This window comes from Heterocephalus glaber, unplaced genomic scaffold (genome assembly GCF_053883595.1).
Source record: "Heterocephalus glaber isolate CG9 unplaced genomic scaffold, H.glaber_assembly_v1.0 deba00001504, whole genome shotgun sequence".
Lineage (NCBI taxonomy): Eukaryota > Metazoa > Chordata > Mammalia > Rodentia > Bathyergidae > Heterocephalus > Heterocephalus glaber.
In genome coordinates, this window is record NW_028258324.1 from 74,565,998 (window position 1) to 74,586,800 (window position 20,803).

General features: G+C 41.6%; 1 long non-coding RNA gene and 1 pseudogene across 8 annotated transcripts in view; both read left to right on the top strand.

The window, feature by feature from the left end:
- Positions 1-19: 19 nt before the first annotated feature.
- Positions 20-14,486, top strand: LOC101709048 (eukaryotic translation initiation factor 1 pseudogene; annotated as a pseudogene). The gene is made up of 2 exons (XR_015441078.1): positions 20-147; positions 13,820-14,486. The product of XR_015441078.1 is annotated as a eukaryotic translation initiation factor 1 pseudogene (transcript).
- LOC110348928 (uncharacterized) overlaps positions 144-20,803 on the top strand; it is a 47,379-nt gene continuing 26,719 nt past the window's right edge. For all 7 annotated transcript variants that reach the window (XR_015441085.1, XR_015441083.1, XR_015441082.1 and 4 more), the window contains exon 1: positions 144-318. This is a non-coding gene — a long non-coding RNA (uncharacterized LOC110348928). The remainder of the gene's footprint in view (positions 319-20,803) is intronic.

The following is a 20,803-nucleotide window of genomic DNA, read 5'->3' on the forward strand; positions in this document are numbered from 1 at the left end:
GCTGCGCGTGCGCCCTCCCGCCGGGCGCGGCTGAGTGGGCGTTGAGGGAGGTGGTGGAGCCTGAGGATCTCGTGAGGCTCGTCCGGCGAGTCAGGTCGCCCCTCGTCGAAATGAGGGGTGTCCTCGGGCGTCAGCCCGCCCGCTCGGGTGAGTCTCAGTATCAGGTGCTGCCTCTGACCCGCGCCAGGTGCCCGAGGGAGCCCCCGTGGGCGGGGCGCTGCCCTGGGCCGAGCTCGGGACGAGCGGGGCAGAGAGAACCAGCGGTGACTCCCCACGCGTGTGTGCTGTGCAGCTCGTGAGAGCCTGCCCTCTTGAGAGGTACTGGGGACGTGGGGGAAACGCAACTCCCGACCTGGCAGGCGTCCGAAGTGCCCAGCTCCCGAGGTCCTGCAACATCTCAGTGAAGTCGCCGACCGAAGCTAGGAGGGTTTTGTTGGCTGTAAGGAGAAGAGTAGCTCCTGGATTTCCAGGAGGGAGACCCGAGCGGGTGGTCACCAAGGCCCTTCGTCGGGGTAATTTACCCTAACTCACTTTTCTCACCGCAGCCACCGTTTTCTTCTCCTCTGATCCCCTTGTAGACCTGATATGCGTCTGTCACCCACTGGGCACTCAAATAAATTTCTTTTGTGTAGTTGTTAGAACTTTTTAAAGGACAGTATGGATTATCTTTTTCACTATACCAGAAATCCCTCAAAAATAGGAAGGATATCTTCTTTCCGGGGCAGGGGAGCCACTTGTAACCTCGAGCACAGAAATAACTATTGTATTTGACCTAATTCACAAAATATGTTAGGGAACCCGAGACCCATACAAAACACTTCAGTAGGAATCCATGGTTTGCTAGACTTGGAATGTGTCTGTAGAAACTGGCCTTCTGTAATCTCCACCTGTCAGAGCACATCTAGGCTGGGGGCTCTCCAGTCTTTTTGGCCCACCTAGTTGTTGGGGACTCTGCTGCTTGGAACACAGCCCCAGCCTAGTAGCACCAAGTCAGATAACAAATTCCTAGGATATGACAGCACCTGACTCCTGCAGTAGTACGCAAAAGTTGGGCTGGCAAGCGTGTACCCTCAGACATCTTTGTGGACTTGAGCTTGTTCTCATAGATACCTGTGGCTGCTGCACAATAAAAAGGTGATTACTGATTCAATGCTGAGTTTATCCAGAAATTGACAATGGTGCCTACGGCTGTGGGAGTTGATGATCCTGCCTGGCTCGTGCTTTACCTTGGAGCTGATGAAGAAGCTGTCCCTGACTATGCCAAGAAGTCCAAGCTGGATTCAACCATCCACCCATCCTGATCACCACTCTATCCTGGAGTGCTTGAACTGTGTCTTCTTGAAAGAAAATGAGGGTAACACCTGTCACTGTAATCTGTACATTGAGGGCGCTGCCAACACCAACCTCAACCATGGCTTGGAACAGATCTTCTCTTCCATTACTACCTTCCTGCATTTTGGTGGTCCCCTAAAATGGTATCTCCCAGAGTTTAAGGCCAGCTTCATCCTCTGCCTCGGAATGCACTTCCTTTTGGTGACCTGCCAACCAGTTACTTAGTTAAGCAGAGCTTAGATCAGGAGATAACCATCAGCTACTTTGACCTCTTGGGAAAGTACATATCTTGCTCCACATGCTGTGCACCAGATCTGTGACCCAAAGAGCTGAGAGCTGCCATTGTACCAGCAACACCAAGTATAAGTTGATGACTAGCACTTTGTGGCTTCAGGTTTTCTTTAATTTCCAGCCCCTCAACATTGGTTTCTCTGGGGAAAATGCTGAGCAATATCACAGCTATCACAGGGCCTGGATCTTTGCCACATGCCTGCCAAGCAAGCACTTGCAAAAACTGGTTGAACCATACAGTAGGATTGACTTTTGGGAAGTAACCTTTGGGATTGACTTTTTTTTCTCTCAGCATAATTCCCTGGAGATTTCATTAAACTTGTTGGCAGTATCCAGAGTTCATTCTTTTCTGTTGGCTGAGTAGCATTCCGTGTTTGGATGCACCATAGTTCAGCTATTCACCTGTTGAAGAATATCTGTGTTCAAAGCTACCATACGCACTTGTATACAGGTTCTTGTGTAAACCTAAGTTTTATTTCCAGGGATAAAAGCCTAGTATGCAGTTGCTGGGTCGTATGACACTTGCATGCTAAAAAAGCAAAAACTGATTTCCAAGGTGGCTGTACTAGCTTACATTCCCACCAACAATGTAGAAGAGTTCTTTTTTCCCTGCATCTCTCCAGCATTTGTTATTGATTTCTTGATGATGGCCATTCTTTCTGGGTTAAGATGGAATCTCAGTGTTGTTTTAAGTTGCTTTACTCTACTGGCCAGTGATATCAAGCATTTCTTCATGTATTTATTAGATATTAGTCCTCTGAGGTAGAAATCAATATGGAGATTCCTCAAAAAACTAAAACTAGAAATTCCATTTGACCACCTATTCCCCTTCTAGGTATCTTCCCAAAAGAGTTAAAGACATATTATAGTGATACATGCATACCAATGTTTATAGCAACACAATTCATAGTAGCTAAGTCTTGGAAGAAGTCTATATGTTCATCAGCAGATGGATAGATAAAATGTGGCATTAATATACAATGGAGTACTACTCCCCATAAAGAAAGATAAATTTGAGCCATTTGTAGCAAAATGGATGTATCTTCAGACCATAATGTTAAATAAATAAGACACAACCTTAAATGGTTTCTCTTATATGAGAAACCCAAAATATAAATAGAGCAAAATAAAAAGGTAGGAAATAGGAAGTAGGAAGATAGATCTTTCTCAGATAGGAAGGATGGAAAAAGGCATCTGGGCGCGTTACACACACGTCCCAACTCCACACAGGGAATGCAAACATTATGTACTGCAAACATGTACTAATTTTTAAAAAAGACTTTTAAAAGCAAAAGCTACCAAACTTTTCCAGAGTGGCTGTGCCATTCTATGCTCCCAGCAGCAAGCTCTGATTGACGCTCTGCCCCATACCCTCTCAGCCTCTGGTGTGGCCTCGGTTGTTTATTGTGGCCACTTAGTAGGGCTTGGCAGTGTCCTTTTGTGGGTTTACTTCGCACTTGCTGATGATGTTGCACATCTTTTTTACCTCTGTGTTTGCCGGTGGTTTTGAGGGGGGGTGGTTTGGTACCAGGGATCAAACTCAGGACCTTGCACTTGCCAGGGAGGCTCTGAGCTAAATCCCTGGCCTTCTCCCATCTGTATGTTCTTTTCAGTGAAATACCTGTTTATGTATTTTGCCCATTTTTTAACTTGGGTTTTGGAAGTTCTTTATATTCTGTAGGTATATCAGCCCTTTGTCAGTCATATATTTTACAAGTATTTTCTGCCACCTGTAGTTTGCCTTTTCATCATTTTCACATGGGCCTTTGCAGAGCAAAAGTTTTTAATTTGATGAAATCTAGTTAATTGGCTTTGTGATGGTTTTATGCTTTTTGTGTCAAGTCCAGTAATTCTTTTAAAAAAATTTATTTTTATTAGCACATATTTGTGGTACATAATGATTACATTCATTTTGGAGTGTAGGTACATGTATATGATGCATCTTAATTCTTTTTATTTCTCTTCCCTCCTGCTTTCCTCCATCTCAAGATCCCATTTACCAAAGATCTGTCTTCCTATTTCCTATTGTTCCTCTCAAGTCTAAGAATTGTTTGTCTTACCTGGGGTCTCAAAGATTTTTTTCCTAAAAATTTTTATGGGTTTTAAAGTTACATCTAAGTCTATGACTTGTTTGAGTTAATTTTTGTATAAGGGGAGGTGTTTGTGTTGATGTTTGCTTACTTTTGCCTGCTTAATATTAAGCCACAGCACCAGTTTTAAAATAGTTTAGAAATAGTTTTTAATGTGTTACTAGGTACCCTCTTATATAAGGTGTATAAAAGATATAGACAGATGTTTTTCAGGGTGGAGGCAAATAGTCACAGACGCTCGCATGCAGGACTCAGATCCCCTTCAAGGAAGGACACTGCCCCAACCACAGTGAGTGCTTCAGTGACCGCCTTGCCGGTTTTAGTCCTGCCAGGGAGCACACTGCTGTAAGGAGCCCTCTCACCAAGGCTGCACCTTCCGGAAAGGCTCCTGTGTAATGATGGACAGAGCTAGGGTATGAAGTGGGCCAGCTCTGCTGAGCCAGTTCTGCTCTTGGTTCTGTGTGGCTGAAGCTACTGAGCTTGCATTGAAGCTCGACTTCTAGCCGGTCCCACTTCCCCTCCTTCCCACAGGTTGGTGTGCAGGACACTCCTGAACACTGAGCTCTGCCTCAGGCTGCTCCCGGAAGACCCAAACGGACATGCATTTTTTGTTTTCACTTAATGTTAAGCATGGAATTTGGCTGGAGCAGTGAGAACGGTGAGAAAGTCATGACTTGGTGGACTTTATCCTGCTAGGATGGGAGCCTGTCCCCTACGCTCCTAACACCACTGCAGAGGAGGAAAGTGAGCTGAGCAGGAAGAAGCAGGTATGGGCAGTAGGATTAGCACAATCAGGCAGGATGGGTTGGGGGATCATAGGGACCCAGGAGAGATGCAGGACATGGTCACATCCTCCACCGCCATGTTCTGTGGTGGTTCCAACATTAGGAAGGCAGATGTGTGGCTGAATATGCTCATACCCTAGTGTAGCAGGGCCAGATAGCCTTATTGCAGTGTGGCAAGAATCAGTTATGACCTTTGAAATCTCTTCAACTCAGCTTTCTCTCACTGTGGCAAAATTCCTGAGACAATCACCTTATAAGGAGGAGAGATTTATTTTGGGCTCAGTTTCAGAAATTAGAGCCTAGGCTCTCTTGGGCTTTCCCTCTGTACGTGAAAGCAGGAACATGTGGCAGGGGAGATCTGTTCACCTCATAGCAGCTGAGAAACAAGGAAAGAGAGAAGGAGAGAGGGCCCAGGGGTCCCATGTCCCCCTCAAGGGCACATCCCAGTGACCTGCCTTCCTTCCATTAGGCCCCAGCTCCTGGAGCTTCCTTCACCTTTCAGTAGGGCCCAGGCTGGTGGCCAGTCCTTTAGTGTAAGGGCCTTTGAAGGACATTAAGATCCAAACATAACCATCTCCAAGCTCTGGTGCTGATATTCTTTTTGAGTAATTTTCATGACTCCTTGGAAAACCCAAACTGAAACTGAGATGGAAGCCATAGAAGTGATTGTCCAATTTCAAGCTCCAGTGCCACTGCAGGTGGGGGTAGGGAGGAGAGAGGAAAAAAGAGGCCAGAGAGGCTAGCATTTAATTTTCTGTCAAGTCCCCTGCCCCAGGAAACTAGAAGTTAGGATGATTTGGGGGAAAGAATCTTAAGTGTTTCTTTTCTCTGCCTTCCATTCCATTTGATACAATAGAAGAGCCCTGAAATATTGTTTTCAGTATAATCAATTCAAAAGGGTTTTTTCCTGCCATATTTTAGATCTTTTTTTTTGTATTAAATTCTTTTATTGGTACATTGTAGGTATACAACACAATTACATTTCTCATTGGGAATTGTACCTTTACATAATGCATCTTGGTTCTTATTGTTTCCCCATTCCTAGCCTTCCCTTCATGCCCTCCACCCTTCCCTATTTACAAAGACTTTATTTCCATTTTTTCCATTTCTCATCATTTTTCCTTTCCCTTCTTTCCTTTCCCCTGCCCCTCCCACTACCCCTACCCCTTTGGACCTTTTCTGCCTATTTTACATTATCGATTATTCATTCTAATCATTGGTACATTTTAGGTATACAATATAATGACATTCATCATTGGAAATTTGCACCTTTACATAGTCTCTCTTGGATCTTATTTTTCACCCTTGCCCAGCCCTCCCTTCAACCCCTCCAGTCCTCCCTATTTACAAAGATTTTGTTCCTATTTTTCCATTTTCTCATATTAATCCCATTCCCTTCTATCTTTTCCCCTAGCCCTCCCACTTCCTTCCCCTTTGCCCCTTTTCTTCCTATTTCACATTATCTATTATACATTTAGTCCTTATTTACACTTTCAGTTTCTCACACCAGAGAAACTATTTATTTATACATGTGTGTCCTATTTATTTCACTTAAGAGTATCGCCTCAATGTGCATCCACTTAGCTATAAATGTCTCTAATTTCTCATTTTTATGGCTGAGTAGTACTCCATTTTATAAAAAAAACACATTTTTTTTATCCAGTCTCCAGTTGATGGGCATTTGGGCTGTTTCCAAGTTTTAGCTATTACAAACTGCGCTGCTATGAACATGGGCGCACATATATCACTGTGGTATGATTCTTTTAATTCTTTGGGGAAGATCCCCAGCAGTGGAATAGTGGGGTCCAATGGGACTTCCAGACCTAGTTCTTTGAGGTATCTCCATACTGATTTCCACAGTGCTTGCACCAGTCTACACTCCCACCAGCAGTGGAGCAGGGTTCCTCTTTACCCACAGCCCCGCCAGCATTTGTTATTGGTTGATTTCATGATAGCAGCTAGTCTTTCTGGAGTGAAGTGGAATCTCAGCTTTGTTTTCATTTGCATCTCTGGAATGACCAGTGATGTTGAACACTTTTTCATGTATTTATTTGCTATTTCTACTTCTTTGTCTGAGAAATGTCTGTTCATTTCAGATGCCCATTTTTGGATTGGGTCTTTAAATTTGGGAGGTCTGATCTTTTTAAGTTCTTTATAGATTCGAGATAGTAGACCTTTGTCTGAGAAAGAGCAGGTGAAGATTTTTTCCCACATTGTGGGTTGTCTCTTCACACTGCTGGTAGTTTCTCTTGCTGTGCAGAAGCCTTTTAATAAGAAGAGATCCCATTTGTTGATTGTTTGTGCTAGTTCACGGGCAACTGAGGTTTTGTTTATAAAATCTTTTCCTACACCGATGTCTTCAAGGGTTCTACCTAACCTCTGTTCCAACTGGTTCAGAGTTTCTATTTTAATATTTAGATCTTCAATCCATTTTGATTTTAGTTTAGTGCATGGTGAGAGATACAGGTCTAGTTTTAATCTTTGGCAAGTTGAAGCCCAATTTTTCCAGCACCATTTATTAAACAGGCTATCTTTCCTCCAGTGAGGGTGTTTGGCTCCTTTGTCGAAGATGAGGTGGCTGAGTGTGTCTGGCATTGTTTCTGCATCTTCTAATCTGTTCCACTGGTCCTCAAGTCTGTTTCTTTGCCAGTACCATGCTGTTTTTATCACAGTAGCTTTGTAGTAGAGTTGCAGGTTCTGGATTGTGATACCCCCTGCCATGTCTCTGTTACCTAGAATTGCTTTTGCTATTCTGGGTCTCTTCTTGCTCCAAATGAATTTTTGGATTGTTTTCTTGAGGTCTATGAAGTATGCTGCTGGGATCTCAATTGGAATTGCATTAAATCTATATAGCAGTTTTGGAAGTATGGCCATTTTCCCTATATTAATCCTTCCTACCCAGGAGCAGGGGATGTCTGTCCATTTTCTGATATCATCTTCAATCTCTCTTTTCAGAGTGCCATAGTTTTCAGAGAAGAGGTCTTTAATTTCTTTTGTTAGGATGATTCCTAGGTATTTCAGTTTTTTGGATGCTATTGTGAAAGGAATTATTTGCCCTATTTCTCTCTCAGTGATTCTGCCATTGGTGTAGAGGAAAGCTATTGATTTTTGTGTGTTGACCTTGTAACCAGCTACTTGACTGAATTTGCTTATTAAGTCTAGAAGACTTTTGGTGGAGTTCTTGGGGTCTTCTATATAGAGTATCATGTCATCTGCAAATAATGACAATTTGACTTCTTCATTTCCTATCTTTATTCCTTTTGTTCCTTTCTCTTGTCTAATTGGCATAGCTAATGTTTCCAAAACTATATTGAACAAGAGTGGTGATAGTGGACATCCTTGTCTTGTTCCTGATTTGAGTGTGAAGGATTTCAGTTTTTGACCATTTAGTATGATATTGGCTGTTGGTTTTTCATAGATGGCTTCTATCAGTTTGAGGTAGAGACCATCTATTCCAATTTTTTGTAGGGTTTTTATCATAAATGCATGTTGGATTTTGTCAAATGCTTTTTCTGCATCTATGGAGATAATCATATGGTTTTTGTCCTTGGCTCTATTGATATAGTGTATTACATTGATTGATGTGTGTATGTTGAACCATCCCTGCATCCCTGGGATGAATCCCACTTGATCAGGGTGTATGATCTTCTTGATGATCTTCTGCATTCTATTTGCCATTATCTTATTAAGGATTTTTGCATCTATGTTCATTAGTGAGATTGGCCTATAGTTCTCTTTTTCATTTGGGTCTTTCTCTGCTTTGGGGATCAAGGTGATGCTTGCTTCCAGAAAGGAATTTGGGAGTATTTCTTCCCTTTCAATTTCATTGAAGAGTTTAAACAGTAGTGGCAGCACTTCCTCTCTAAATGTCTTGTAGAATTCAGCAGTGAAGCCATCAGGACCCGGGCTTTTCTTAGTTGATAAGTTTTTAATTACATTTTCAATTTCATTGGTTGATACTGGGTTGTTCAGAATTTTTAGGTCTTCTTCGTTCAACTTTGGTAATTCGTATGTATCTAGGAATCTGTCCATTTCTTCTGTGTTGTCCATCTTATTGGCGTATAGGTTCTGGAAGTAGGTATTGATGATCCTCTGGATTTCTGCTGGGTCTGTTGTAATTTTACCCTTTTCATTCCTAATTGCATGGATTTGGGCCTTTTCTTTCCTTTTTCTGACAAGGTTGGCTAAAGGTTTGTCAATTTTGTTGATTCTTTTGAAGAACCTACTCTTGGCTTCATTGATTTTTTGTATCATTCTCTTAGTCTCCATTGCATTGATTTCTCCTCTGATCTTTATAATTTCCTCCCTTGTATGAGCTTTGGGGTTTTCCTGCTCTTCTTTTTCTAGAAGCTTGAGGTTCAGCATCAGGTTGTTTAATTGGGCTCGTTCTGTTTTCCTAATATGCATATTCACTGCTATGAATTTCCCTCGTAAGACTGCTTTCATTGTGTCCCATAGATTCCAATATGTTGTATTGTCATTGTCATTTAATTGAAGGAACTGTCTGATTTCTTCTTTAATTTCCTCCGTGACCCATTGGTTATTAAGAAGTGTGTTGTTCAATTTCCAAGTGTTTAGGAAATTTTTTGAGTTTCTTTTGCTATGGCTCTCCAATTTCATCGCACTATGGTCTGATAATATACAGGGGATAACTTCAATTCCTTTGCACTTACTTAAACATGTTCTATGTGTGAGTATGTGGTTTATTTTGGAGAATGACCCATGTGCAGCTGAGAAGAATGTGTATTCTGATTTTATGGGGTGGAAGACTCTGTAAACATCTGTTAAGTTCATTTGTTCAAGAGTTCGATGGAGTTCTAGTATTTCATTACTTATTTTTAGTCTAGTTGATCTATCTATTTGTGACAGTGGGGTGTTGAGGTCCCCCACTACAGTTGTATTAGTGCATATATGACTTTTCATGTCTGTTAATATTTGTTTTATATAGTTGGGTGCACTAGTGTTTGGTGCACAGATATTTATGATTGTCATCTCTTCCTCTTGGATTCTTCCCTTTACAAGAATGTAGTGTCCTTCTTTGTCTCTCTTAATCAGTGTTGGTTTGAAATCTACTTGATCTGCCAAGAGGATAGCTACTCCTGCTTTTTTTCAGGTTCCTGTCACATGAAGTATTGTTTTCCCCCTTTAGCTTTCAGTCTGTGAGTTTCCTTTTGAATGAAGTGTGTTTCTTGTATGCAGCATATTGTTGGATTTTGCTTCTTGACCCATTCTGCCAGTCTATTTCTTTTGATTGGTGAATTGAGACCATTAACATTGATGGTTATAACTGAAACGTATTGACTTGTCATTGCCATGACGTTTTCTTTTTGTTGGGCTCTCCCCCCTTTACATTTAATTTCTTGTCATGCCAGATGGGTTCATTCTGCTTTGCTTCCTGGGATTGTGATCCTCGATGTCTGTTCCTAGGATATTGTGTAAAATTCTTTGGAGTGCTGGTTTGGTATTCACGAAGTTCCTAAGGTGCTCTTTGTCATGAAAGTATCTTATTTCTCCATCCATTTTGAAAGATAGTTTTGCAGGGTACCTCAATCTGGGTTGGAGGCTGTTTTCTTTTAGGGCTTGGAATATGTCACTCCAAGCTCTTCTTGCCTTGATGGTTTGTGTTGAGAAGTCTGCTGTGATTCTGATGGGCTTTCCTTTGCATGTGATTTGTTTCTTTTCTCTGACTGCTTGGAGAACTTTGTTCTTCTGTTGTGTTTCTGGAATCTTAACAATTATATGCCTATGTGTAGATTTTTTTTGATCAAGGCTATTTGGAGTCCTATATGCCTCACTTATCTGTATGTCAAGCTCTTTTCCCCAGCTTGGGAAGTTTTCTGCCATTATTTCTGTGAAGAGATTTTTTATGTCATCTGCACTCTCTCCTGTTTCTTCATTGAGCCCAATCAGTCTTATGTTATTCTTTTTTGCATTATCTAGCAGCTGCTGAATTGATTTCTCATGTTCCCTTATAATTTTGAAGCAGTTTTTCTTTTCCTGGTCACTAATTGCAATCTTATCTTCTATATCTGAAATTCTGTCCTCACATTGGCTCATTCTGCTGTGTAGACTTTCAATGGAGTTTTTCATGTCCTGGAAATCTATTTGCATCTGTTTTATGGATTCCATTTGTTTCTTATGTTGGGATTCCATCATGTTCCAGAGCGCCTCTCTAGATTTATTAATCATGTCTTGCACTAGGGGCACAATTTCTCCTGTTATCTGAGAAATTATTTCTGATTTCATTTTTTCCAGATCCCCTTTTGTTGCCAGTTCAGTGGGTCCAGGTGGTTGGGTATCAGAGTGTTCCATCTCATTTCCCTTTGGGGTTGCTGTAGGTGATCTGGAAGTCTGGTTTTGAGACTTATTTACGTGTTTTCTCATTTCGACTGAGGCGGGGGTCTGTTAGCACCTGCACGGATTACCTCCTCTGAGCTGGGAGAGGTGGGACAGGGGCCGGGAGCAGCGGTAGGGATGGTGACCCAAAAGCCCTTTCCTGTGGGCTGGGAGCAGCGGGAGGGATGGTGGCCGGGAAACCCCTTCCTCTGGACCAGGAGCAGTGGGATGGCAGCTCAGAAGCCCCTCCCTCTGGGCCGGTAGCGGTGGGAGGGATGGTGGCCTGGAAGCCCCTTCCTCTGGGCCAGGAGCAGTGGGATGGCAGCTCAGAAGCCCTTTCCTCTGGGCTGGGAGCAGCGAGAGGGATGGTGACCGAGAAGCCCCTTCCTCTGGACCAGGAGCAGTGGGACAGTGGCTCAGAAGCCCCTACCTCTGGGCCGGGAACAGTGGGACTCAGTACCTTGGTCTGGTGGTCTGGTGTTCTTTGCATCTTTGTAGTGTGGAACCAGGTAGCTACCTGTCTGCAGCGGGTTGATTCGGTGTCTTCCACATGACTCAGGACCTCGGTAGGGTGTGCACAGACCTTCCTGTGTGCAGCGGGCTGATTCACCGTGTTCTGTATGACTCAGGACCTCGGTAGGGCATGGGCAGACCTGCCTGTAGTTTGTAGAGGTTTCAATCCATAGTCCCCCCAAGCCAGGGTGCATGGCAGAGCAGCATGGCAGAGGAGAAACAGTCTCCTGTGACAGGCAGGAGGCGGCAGCAGCAGCAGCATCCTGTATTTTAAATCTTTCAACTTTTATTTTTCTTTTGATTGTTTTCCCCTGATACATCCATGCTGAAATAATGGCACCCTAATAAATCTGGAAAAGAGTTGCCCTCCAAAATGTTGACATTGAAAATATCAGTTGCCTTTCTGGATTTGAGCTGCCAAGAGCAAAACCTGTGTAGGTGCAGTCATTATTTATGCCACTGAACATTTGTAGCAGGAGCATTTTTATACAGTAGTAGAAAGTGTTCACATCCATAATTCCCTCTGACGTTAATGCTGGCAGTGTGTCCCCTCACCATTTCCAAAATGCGTTCTTCAGTTTAATACAGCTTATTGGATATCCATTCCATTTAGTCCACACTGGAGGCAGAAAACAAACAGCAATTGGTGTCTTGGCTCTATTACATTTCCTGGCAAGTAGGAAATAATCTGTGATGCAATAAATGCTTGGTTCTGAGTAAATTGGCTTATTTAGCTTTACCTCTGCTGGGATTCACAGAGGGACCAATTTTCACCCATCATTGATTCCACACTGAAATATGTTATGGTCGTCTATGCTCAGAGCTGGAGGAACCCTGTCATGCTATGAGTGAGTGAGTGGTTAGTGAAAATGCTGTTGCAAGTTGTGCAAAACAAGCTGTGGTCATATTATTTACATGGCTAGAGCTGGCTCTTGACTGTGCATGAGATCTTATTAAGTATTCAGTAATTTGTGGAGCTAGATATTGAATCTTGGAACTTTGAAATTGGAAGTATTTATGCCACATAAGTTGTCAATTATTTCAAATCAGGGCTGTTTTGAGGGAAGCTGATATATGAATACATCATTGTCTACATCAATCTAGAAGAGTTGCAAATAGCTGGCAGGAAAAGCACTTAAGATTTCACAGGCAAAAGTGATTAGCCTAGGCTAGGAATGTAGCTCAGTGGTTGAGCACTTGCTTTGCATGTTTGAGCTCTGAGTTCAAATCCCCACACTGGAAAAAAAAAGTGGCTGGTAAAGCAAACTAAAATACACCAGAAACTAGAGAATGAAAGTGTATATCTTTCTCTAAAAGTACAAAGATGTGGATAAGCATTTTTAATCATTGGAAAGATAGAAACCTCATTACAGGCTACATGACTGTGGTCACAGTCTCAAAGAGCTTGGTTTTTATTTTCACTGAAGTGTGCTGCATAGCTTTCACAAAGCCACTGCATGAGCACCATCCAGGTTATTAATTTTTAATAGACATAACAGAGTGGGTGACCCAGGCAGGTGTGGAGGAAGAGAGGTAACTGACAGCACCAGAACATGTATCTGACCTGCAAGCTCGTTGCTGTACTATATGCCCAGCTTGGGATTTTTGCTGTATTAGGTGCTTCTAATCAGTTTGTGGAAACATTTAGCTGTGCTGATGAATATACATTTCATAGATAAATATAGGGCTTTTATTTTAAAGCTTTTCTCCTTCGAGCTGTGAAAGTGTTGCTTAGCTACCTTCTCCCTTTCTTAGTGTAGTCTGATTTACTGTAACTCCTCCTGCAGGTGTTGTGAAATATTTCTCTCAGGTTCAGTAGCGTAGACAGTATCCCTATTGCTGTTACTTCTTAAATTATTAGTTCCGTATTCTAAGACCATACATTAAACCATTTATGTATATATGTGCATTCTTTTCTCCGAGGGAAAGATGTATTTAAACAAAATTGATAATTATGGTGATGATTAACACATGTCGTTATACTAGATTGACTGTCATTTTTATTATAAAAATTAATTCTGGAGTACAAGACCTTTAAAACAAAAATCACATAGTGGCATGAAATTTTGCTAAGATGATTTTCCAAAACAATTCGACCCTCAGAGGTGAACTCACTACAGAAGGCCAGTTTTGCTTCCTGAGTCCTCCAGAGCGTCAGTTCACTTCTCTGAACGTGGACAGGGAGCACTGAGAGATCAGAGTCCTTGTCAGCGGCTGCAGTTGGTTATGTGCTTGTTAGTGTGCTTCCCTACTCTCCCTGGTATTGTCTTGTCAGTGAGGTATAACAATTACTTGGAAATAAAGATGTCTCCTCAGCTTCCTTTATGATTCCGGTAAGTGCCTAGAAACTGCTGGAATCCGCATCCACGGGGACCAAATAAACGCTTTTTATTGACCATGTTACAGCTTAAGGAATTCAAAATGTTGCCCAATCAAGCCTGTTGATCATTCTTAATATTATTTCCATCCTAGAAATAGGAAATCGGGGCCAGCCTCCGAGCCGCGGCCGAGGACTCAGCTGCCGCCCCCTTGAGCCCCCTTGAGCCCCCTGCTTCCCGGCGATCCGTCCCCCCTCCCGCCTTCTTCCGCAGCTGCAGCCGCCTTCCGCAGGCCATTTCCACCGAGGGGAAGGGGTCGTACCGTATGTCCGCTACCCAGAACCTCCACTCTTTCGACCCCTTTGCTGACGCAAGTAGGGGTGATGACCTGCTTCCTGCCTCACTGAGGATTATATCCATATAAGAATCCAGCAGAGAAACGGCAGGAGACCCTTAACACTGTGCAAGGGATCGCTGATGACTACGATAAAAAGAAACTGGTGAAGGCGTTTAAGAAGAAATTTGCCTGCAGTGGTGCAGCAATCGAACCTCCAGAATACGGAGAAGTACTCCAGCGCGGGGTGACCAGCGCGAGAACATACGCCATTTCCGGTAGAGTGGACCGGCTAAGGACGATCAGCTGAAGGTTCATGGGTTTTAAGTGCTTGTGGCTCACTGAAGCTTAAGTGAGGATTTCCTTGCAATAGTAGAACCTCCCGTCCGTTGTCACGAGTTTGAAAACCTCGCGGCTTGTGTAATGTGACCATTTGGGGACTAGTGCAACTCCTACATGCAGTAAACTGAAAAGAGCCATACCGTCTAGTCTGGAAGTCCCTCATTTGAAGAGCTCACGCAGGAGGGGCCGGCAGTGCACAGCCTGAATCGGCTGTGCCTCGATGTTCCTTCCAGCAGGGCCTGAGACCGCGGCAGCTGTCCGCCCCCGAGCTCTGAGCTCTGCGCAGTCCCCGCCCCTAGAAGAGAGCGCGGCGTGAGGCGAGGCGGTGGCGTGGCGGCGCCACTAGAGGGAGCCCTTGGTGTCGCACCCCACCAGGTGACAACTGGGCGCCCTGCCCAGCAAGGCGGTGACACCCAACTGGCTGCCGGGCTTGGGGACCAGAAGCCTAGCTAAGGACACCAAACCCCAGCCCGAAGGGCCAGCCCGATGCAGTTAAACTTCTGACAAGGGAACAAACCCGCCTGACTGGCTGGCAGTGTAGCCGGCGACCACTTGCTCCTTGCTCGCAGCAGCCCCCAGCGCCATGTGAAGTAACAACTGGTTTTGGGTTTCTCCTTCCAGTTTTTATGTTATGTAATGTATTTAAGCCCTTATTTAAGTAAACTTGTTTTGAGGGAAAAAAAAAAATAGGAAATTGGAATAGAAAGTTTCTGTGATTTATCAATAGTTATTTGGAGAACCAATAGCAAAAGTTAAGGGGACTTACCTGTCTTTGTCTTAGTGTGGCATGTACCCTAGCATGATGATGGCGACTGTCGCATGGAGTGGAGGTGGTTTAATAAATGCTTTCCCCTCCCTGCCCCACCCTGTTGCTGCAGCACACTCCAGGAGTTTGTGCATCTAACAATGGTAAGTGATTTCCATCTGTTGCAGTTTAGTTGAAAAATGTTAGCAATGTGCCTGTAAACCTGACAAGGCTAGTTCGGTTAGCTCCTTTAGTGTGGAGTAATAACAACTGAGCTCCCATCCACAGAACTAGTTTTGAGCCATAATGCAAGTATTAACTGCCAGAGCCTTTGTTCTTATTGCCAATCCACCCATCCAAGTCATACCGAAACCAGAAAGTTAGAACTGAGACTTCAGCTAACAATTAAATTTGAAAATCACTTATACACTTGGGCAGGAATGTCAAGTCCACTCTTTTGCTGTATTTTATTTGTTCTAAATATTAAATAAGGATTGTTTTTCACCCTAATGGAAAACTTGGAAACCAACTTGGCCCTAGTCATACCAATATTATGCAAAAATACCACCGAAGTGTAGTTTTAAAAAATTAAGGCTCTTAACCATAAATCTCCCAACCTATTAGAAAATTAAGAATACTCTCTAGATTTAGGACAATGAATTTTATGTAAAAATAAACTAGACTTCTGGCTTCCGGTCTAAAGTTTAAACAGCTTAAAAGTCAGCCCTTTGGTTGTTTGTTTTTTTTTTTTTTTTCAGCCCTTTGTTTTAACAAGCCAACAGCTGAACAAACTGAAAAGATAACTCTCAGATCCCACAGGGAAGTGAGGTCACAGTGCAAATTGCTGCTCCCAAAATTTGTTGTTTCTCTAAAAAGATCAATAACACCAGTGAGCCTCATGCTAGCCTAAGAAACATAAAGAGAAGACAAATTACTAATATCAGATGTGAAAGAGGGAACATGATGATAGATTCCATAGCTATTAAAAGGATAAATAGGGAACATCATGTACAACTCTGTACCAACAAGTTTGATAACCTTGATAAAATGGACCAAGTCCTTTAAAGATCTGACAAGATTCACGGAAGAAATAGACTTTATGAGCTGTATCTATTAAAGAAATTGAATCAATAATTAATAACTTTCCAAAGCAGAAATCATGAGGTACAAATGGTTAACTTGTGAATTCTCTCATTTATGGGAGAAATGGTATCAATTCTCTATGGTCTCCCCAAGAAGATGGTGGCAAAGGAAATACTTCTTAACTCTTTTCATGAAGCCAGTATTACCATAATACAAAAAACAAAGACATTTCAAGAGAAAGAAAAATATAGACTGATAGCATTCATGAACATGCATGGAAAAATCTCTCAAGAAGTGTAGCAAATTGAATCCAACAATGTATAATGTATAATCCAACAATGTACACACCATGAGAAAGTGGGATTTACCCCAGCCATACATGGCTGGTTCAACATTCAAAAACTCAATGTGAGGGGGCCGGGGATTTAGCTCAGTGGTTCTGCCACCTGGCTCGCAACTGCAAGGTCCCGAGTTTGATCCCCGGTACAAAAACAAAACAAAACAAAACAATGTGAGGGGCAGGGATTTAGCTCAGTGGCACCACAACTGCCTCATGAGCACAAGGTCCTGAGTTCAATCCCTGGAACCAAAACAAAAAACTACCAATGTGATCTTCCACATCCACAGGATAAAAAGAAAAATCACATGATCAGTAGATGCAGAATAGACATTTGACAAAATCCAGTACCTATTCATGATAAAAACACTCAGAAAAGTAGAAATCCAGGGGAACTTCCTCATCTTATTAAATATCATCTACAGAAATCCTATGGCTTTCATCATCATTAATGGTGAAAATCTCATAGTTTTCCTTGCCAAGAATGATGGAATAAGTATGTCTGAAGTGAAGGGACTATCTTGAGTATATTGAGAGAGATTAATGACAATATGTCTTTTGGGGGGGGGTACCAGGGATCCAACTCCGATCTTTTGTGCTTGCGCAGCAGGTGGCAAAACCACTGAGCTAAAAATCCCTGGCCCGACAATATGTCTTTTAAAAATTTAAATATTCATCATATTTTTGATCACACTAGTATATAGTAAAGTTAGAGAATGAACCCAAATTCCTAGAATAAGCAGTTATACAAGTTTTCAAGACACAAAGTGAATATATAAAAGTAATTGCTTAATATGAGAAACAAAAAAATGGAAACAAAGTCTTTGTAAATAGGGAAGGGTGGAGGGGATGAATGGAGGGCAGGGGAATGGGGAAAAAATAACCAAGATAGATCATGTAAAGGTACAAGCTCCCAATGATGAATGTATCTGTATTGTATACCTAAAATGTACCAATAAACTTAATGGTGAAAAAAAGTAATTGCTTTTTTATAAACCACCAAAGAACAAGTGGAATTCAAAGTTAAAAATACCATTTAACCCCCATCCTCAAATACTTAAGAATAAATCTAACAAAATACACAATCTACATGAGCCAAAGTACAAAACCCTGATGAAAGTTGTCAAAGAAGAACTTAATAAATGTTCATGGACAACAAGACTCAATATTGCAAAAAATGTCAGTTTTCCCAACTTGATCTATAGATTCAACACAGCTGCAATCAAAATTCCAGCAAATTATTTTGTGGATGTCAATATAGTGATTCTAAAGTTTATTTGGAGAGGTGAAAAATCAAGAAAAGCCAATTCAACATTGAAGGAAAGGAACAAAGTTGGAAAGCACAGACTACCTGACTTCAAGACTTACTTTAGAGCTATGACAAGACAGCATATTATTGGCAAAATAATAGACAAATAAAATGAACAGAGTAGAGGGCTCTGAAATAAGCTCACATAAAATAACCAACTTATCTTTGACAAAGGAGCCAAAGCTACAACTGGACATCCTCATCCAAAAGAGGAGGAGGAGAAAGAACAGGAGGAAGAGGAGAGAGAGAACTAGAGAGAGATCTTATACCTTTCACTAAAATTAACTCAAATAGACCTAGATGTGACGCACAGAACTATAAAACTCTTAGAAGATAACAGAAGAGAACCTAGATGACTATGTGTATGTCAAAGACTTTTAGATCCAACACCAAAGGCACAATCCATGAAAGAAATAATTGATAAGCTGAACTTCATTCAAACCTAAAATATCCCTTTCTATCCTTGCCTCACAAAAATGGTAACCATTGGTAGGGATGGATGTGTGAATCAACTTGATTTGCAGTTATTGGTACATAGTGTACATGTATATCAGATCATCACACTATGCACCTTGAATACATACAATTTTTATTTGTCAGATTTTAAATTTTTAAAAAGGATAGAAAATAATATCACTGAACATGACTACCATTCCATTGGCTCTCCTTGGGCTAAGTACTGTACTGGACTCTAAATCATATTCTCCCAACAGCCTGGAGAGATGGACAAGACATGTTTTATAATTCAGGATTCAACTAGAAAATGAGGCTCATGAATCCCAAGGCCACATGAATAGTATAGAGTGAATTAGGAGTTGAGCATCAGGTTTCTCATTACCATATAGCTCCCTTCCATATACTTTCTACACTGGGATAACCAGCACAATAACATCACAGGAGAAATGTATGATGTTGCATCAAAATATATTTGGGGAACTAGAAATGCATATACAATATACATACAGCTCCTTTGGAATAGAGAATGTATATAATTGTATTTTAATGACTTTTTAAAATAAAAAAAATCTACAGTTTTTTAAAGAATTAACTCTCCTGCTTTACAGAACACAGTATCAAGAAAATTAGAACACAAGCCATAGACTGTGAGCAAATATTTATTTACAAAAGACACATCTGATAAAGGACTATTATCCAAAATATACAAAAATTATTGAGCCTCACAGTAAGAAAATGAACAACCCAATTTAAAAGTGGGCAAAGATATAAACAGGTACCTCACCAAAGAAGATGAGCAGGTAGCAAGTAAACACTAAAAGATGCACGACATCCTACAACATTAGGGCATTTTGAATTAAAACAAGATCCCACTACAAACCTATCAGAATGGTCAAAATCCACAACACAACACCAAACACTTGTGAAGATACGGAGAAACAGAAACTTTCATTTGTTGGTGGTGGGAATGCAAAATGGTATGGCTACTTTGGAATAGAGTTTGGAAATTTCTTACTAAGCTAAACATACTCTTGCCATACTCCAGCAAGCATGCTCTTTAGTATTTACCCAAATGAATTTAAAACTTACTGTCACATGAAAAGTACACACAAATGATTATGGCACCCGTATTCATAAGTCCCAGAACTTGGAAGCAGCTAATATGTCCTTCAGTAGGTGAATGGGTAAACTGCGTTACACCTAGGCAACTGAATATTATTCATCAATAAAAGAAATAAGCTGTTGAGCCATGAAAAGACATGAAGGAGACTTAAATGCATATTACTAAGTAAAAAAAGCCAACCTGAAAAGGCTACATACTGTACAATTCCAACTGTGTGGGAAAAACCCAAACTATGCAGACAGTAAAAAGGTCAGCAGTTGCCAGAGATTAGAGCAACAGGCAGAGCACAGAGGATTTTTAAGGCAGGAAAAGTGCAAAGCAGAGTGGTGGATACATGGCATTCAACACTGGTCAAAATCCACAGCTGCAGCAAACATATCACTGTGGAGCAGGATATCAACAGTGGAAGAGACTGCATGCGTGCGGACCGGGCATGTGAGAACTCACTGTACTTACCTCTCAGTTTTGCTATAAACATAAAGCTTTTGTTTTTAAAAAAAGTTTGTTAATTAAAGATAAATGAAAACTTCGTTAGGACTGCGATAGTGCTATGGTTTGACTATCTCCAAAATTCATGTTGAAATTTACAGTAATGCCTAGTGCAATAGTATTGAAATAGGGCCTGAAGACTGCAATTAGATCATGAGACCTTTGTCCTCCTAAAAGCGCTTGAAGGAAGCTGTCACTTTGCACCCTCCTGCTATGTGAGGACACAGTGTTCAGTCCTTCCGCCATGTGTGGACTCGGCAAGAAAGCAGCATTGTGGAAGCAGATGCCTCCCTTCACAGGCACAGAGTCTGGCACCACCTTGACCTTGGACCTCCTACCCTTTAGAACTGTAAGAAATAGATTTCTATACTTTATAAACTGCCCAGTCTTTTTTATTATGGCAGCAGGGATGGACTGAAACAGATAGGTAGTCTTGTCTTTCTTATCTTGAATATCTTGTCACTGTAATTTAATTATTTCTAATTGGTTGAAAACAAATGAAAAGGGAACAATTATCCCTCTAGACAAAATATCCAGACTGCTGACTGAATTTCAGAACAAGAAATAATTAGGTCGCTTAGAAGAATTCTTAACCATTTTAACAACTTATGGAAGAGCAATTACCAGGTTTAGTTAACAGTTCAGTTCCCCAAATCCAGGACGACGTGTCTCATAAGCTGCACTACCCAGCCTCCTCTTCCAGATTCAACCACCACTGAAGCTTGGCCCTTATGCAAGTGGAAGCCTTCTCTATGCACCCAAGAGAAAGAAAACAAAGGGGAATTAAATATTTCCTTTTGAATTATTCTTTAGGGCTTGAAATATAGGTTTAATTCCAAAACCAGTATTTGCACTCTGAATAGCACACAAACCAGGATTTGAATTAAAATCCCTGAGTATATATGACAGAAATACAGCAT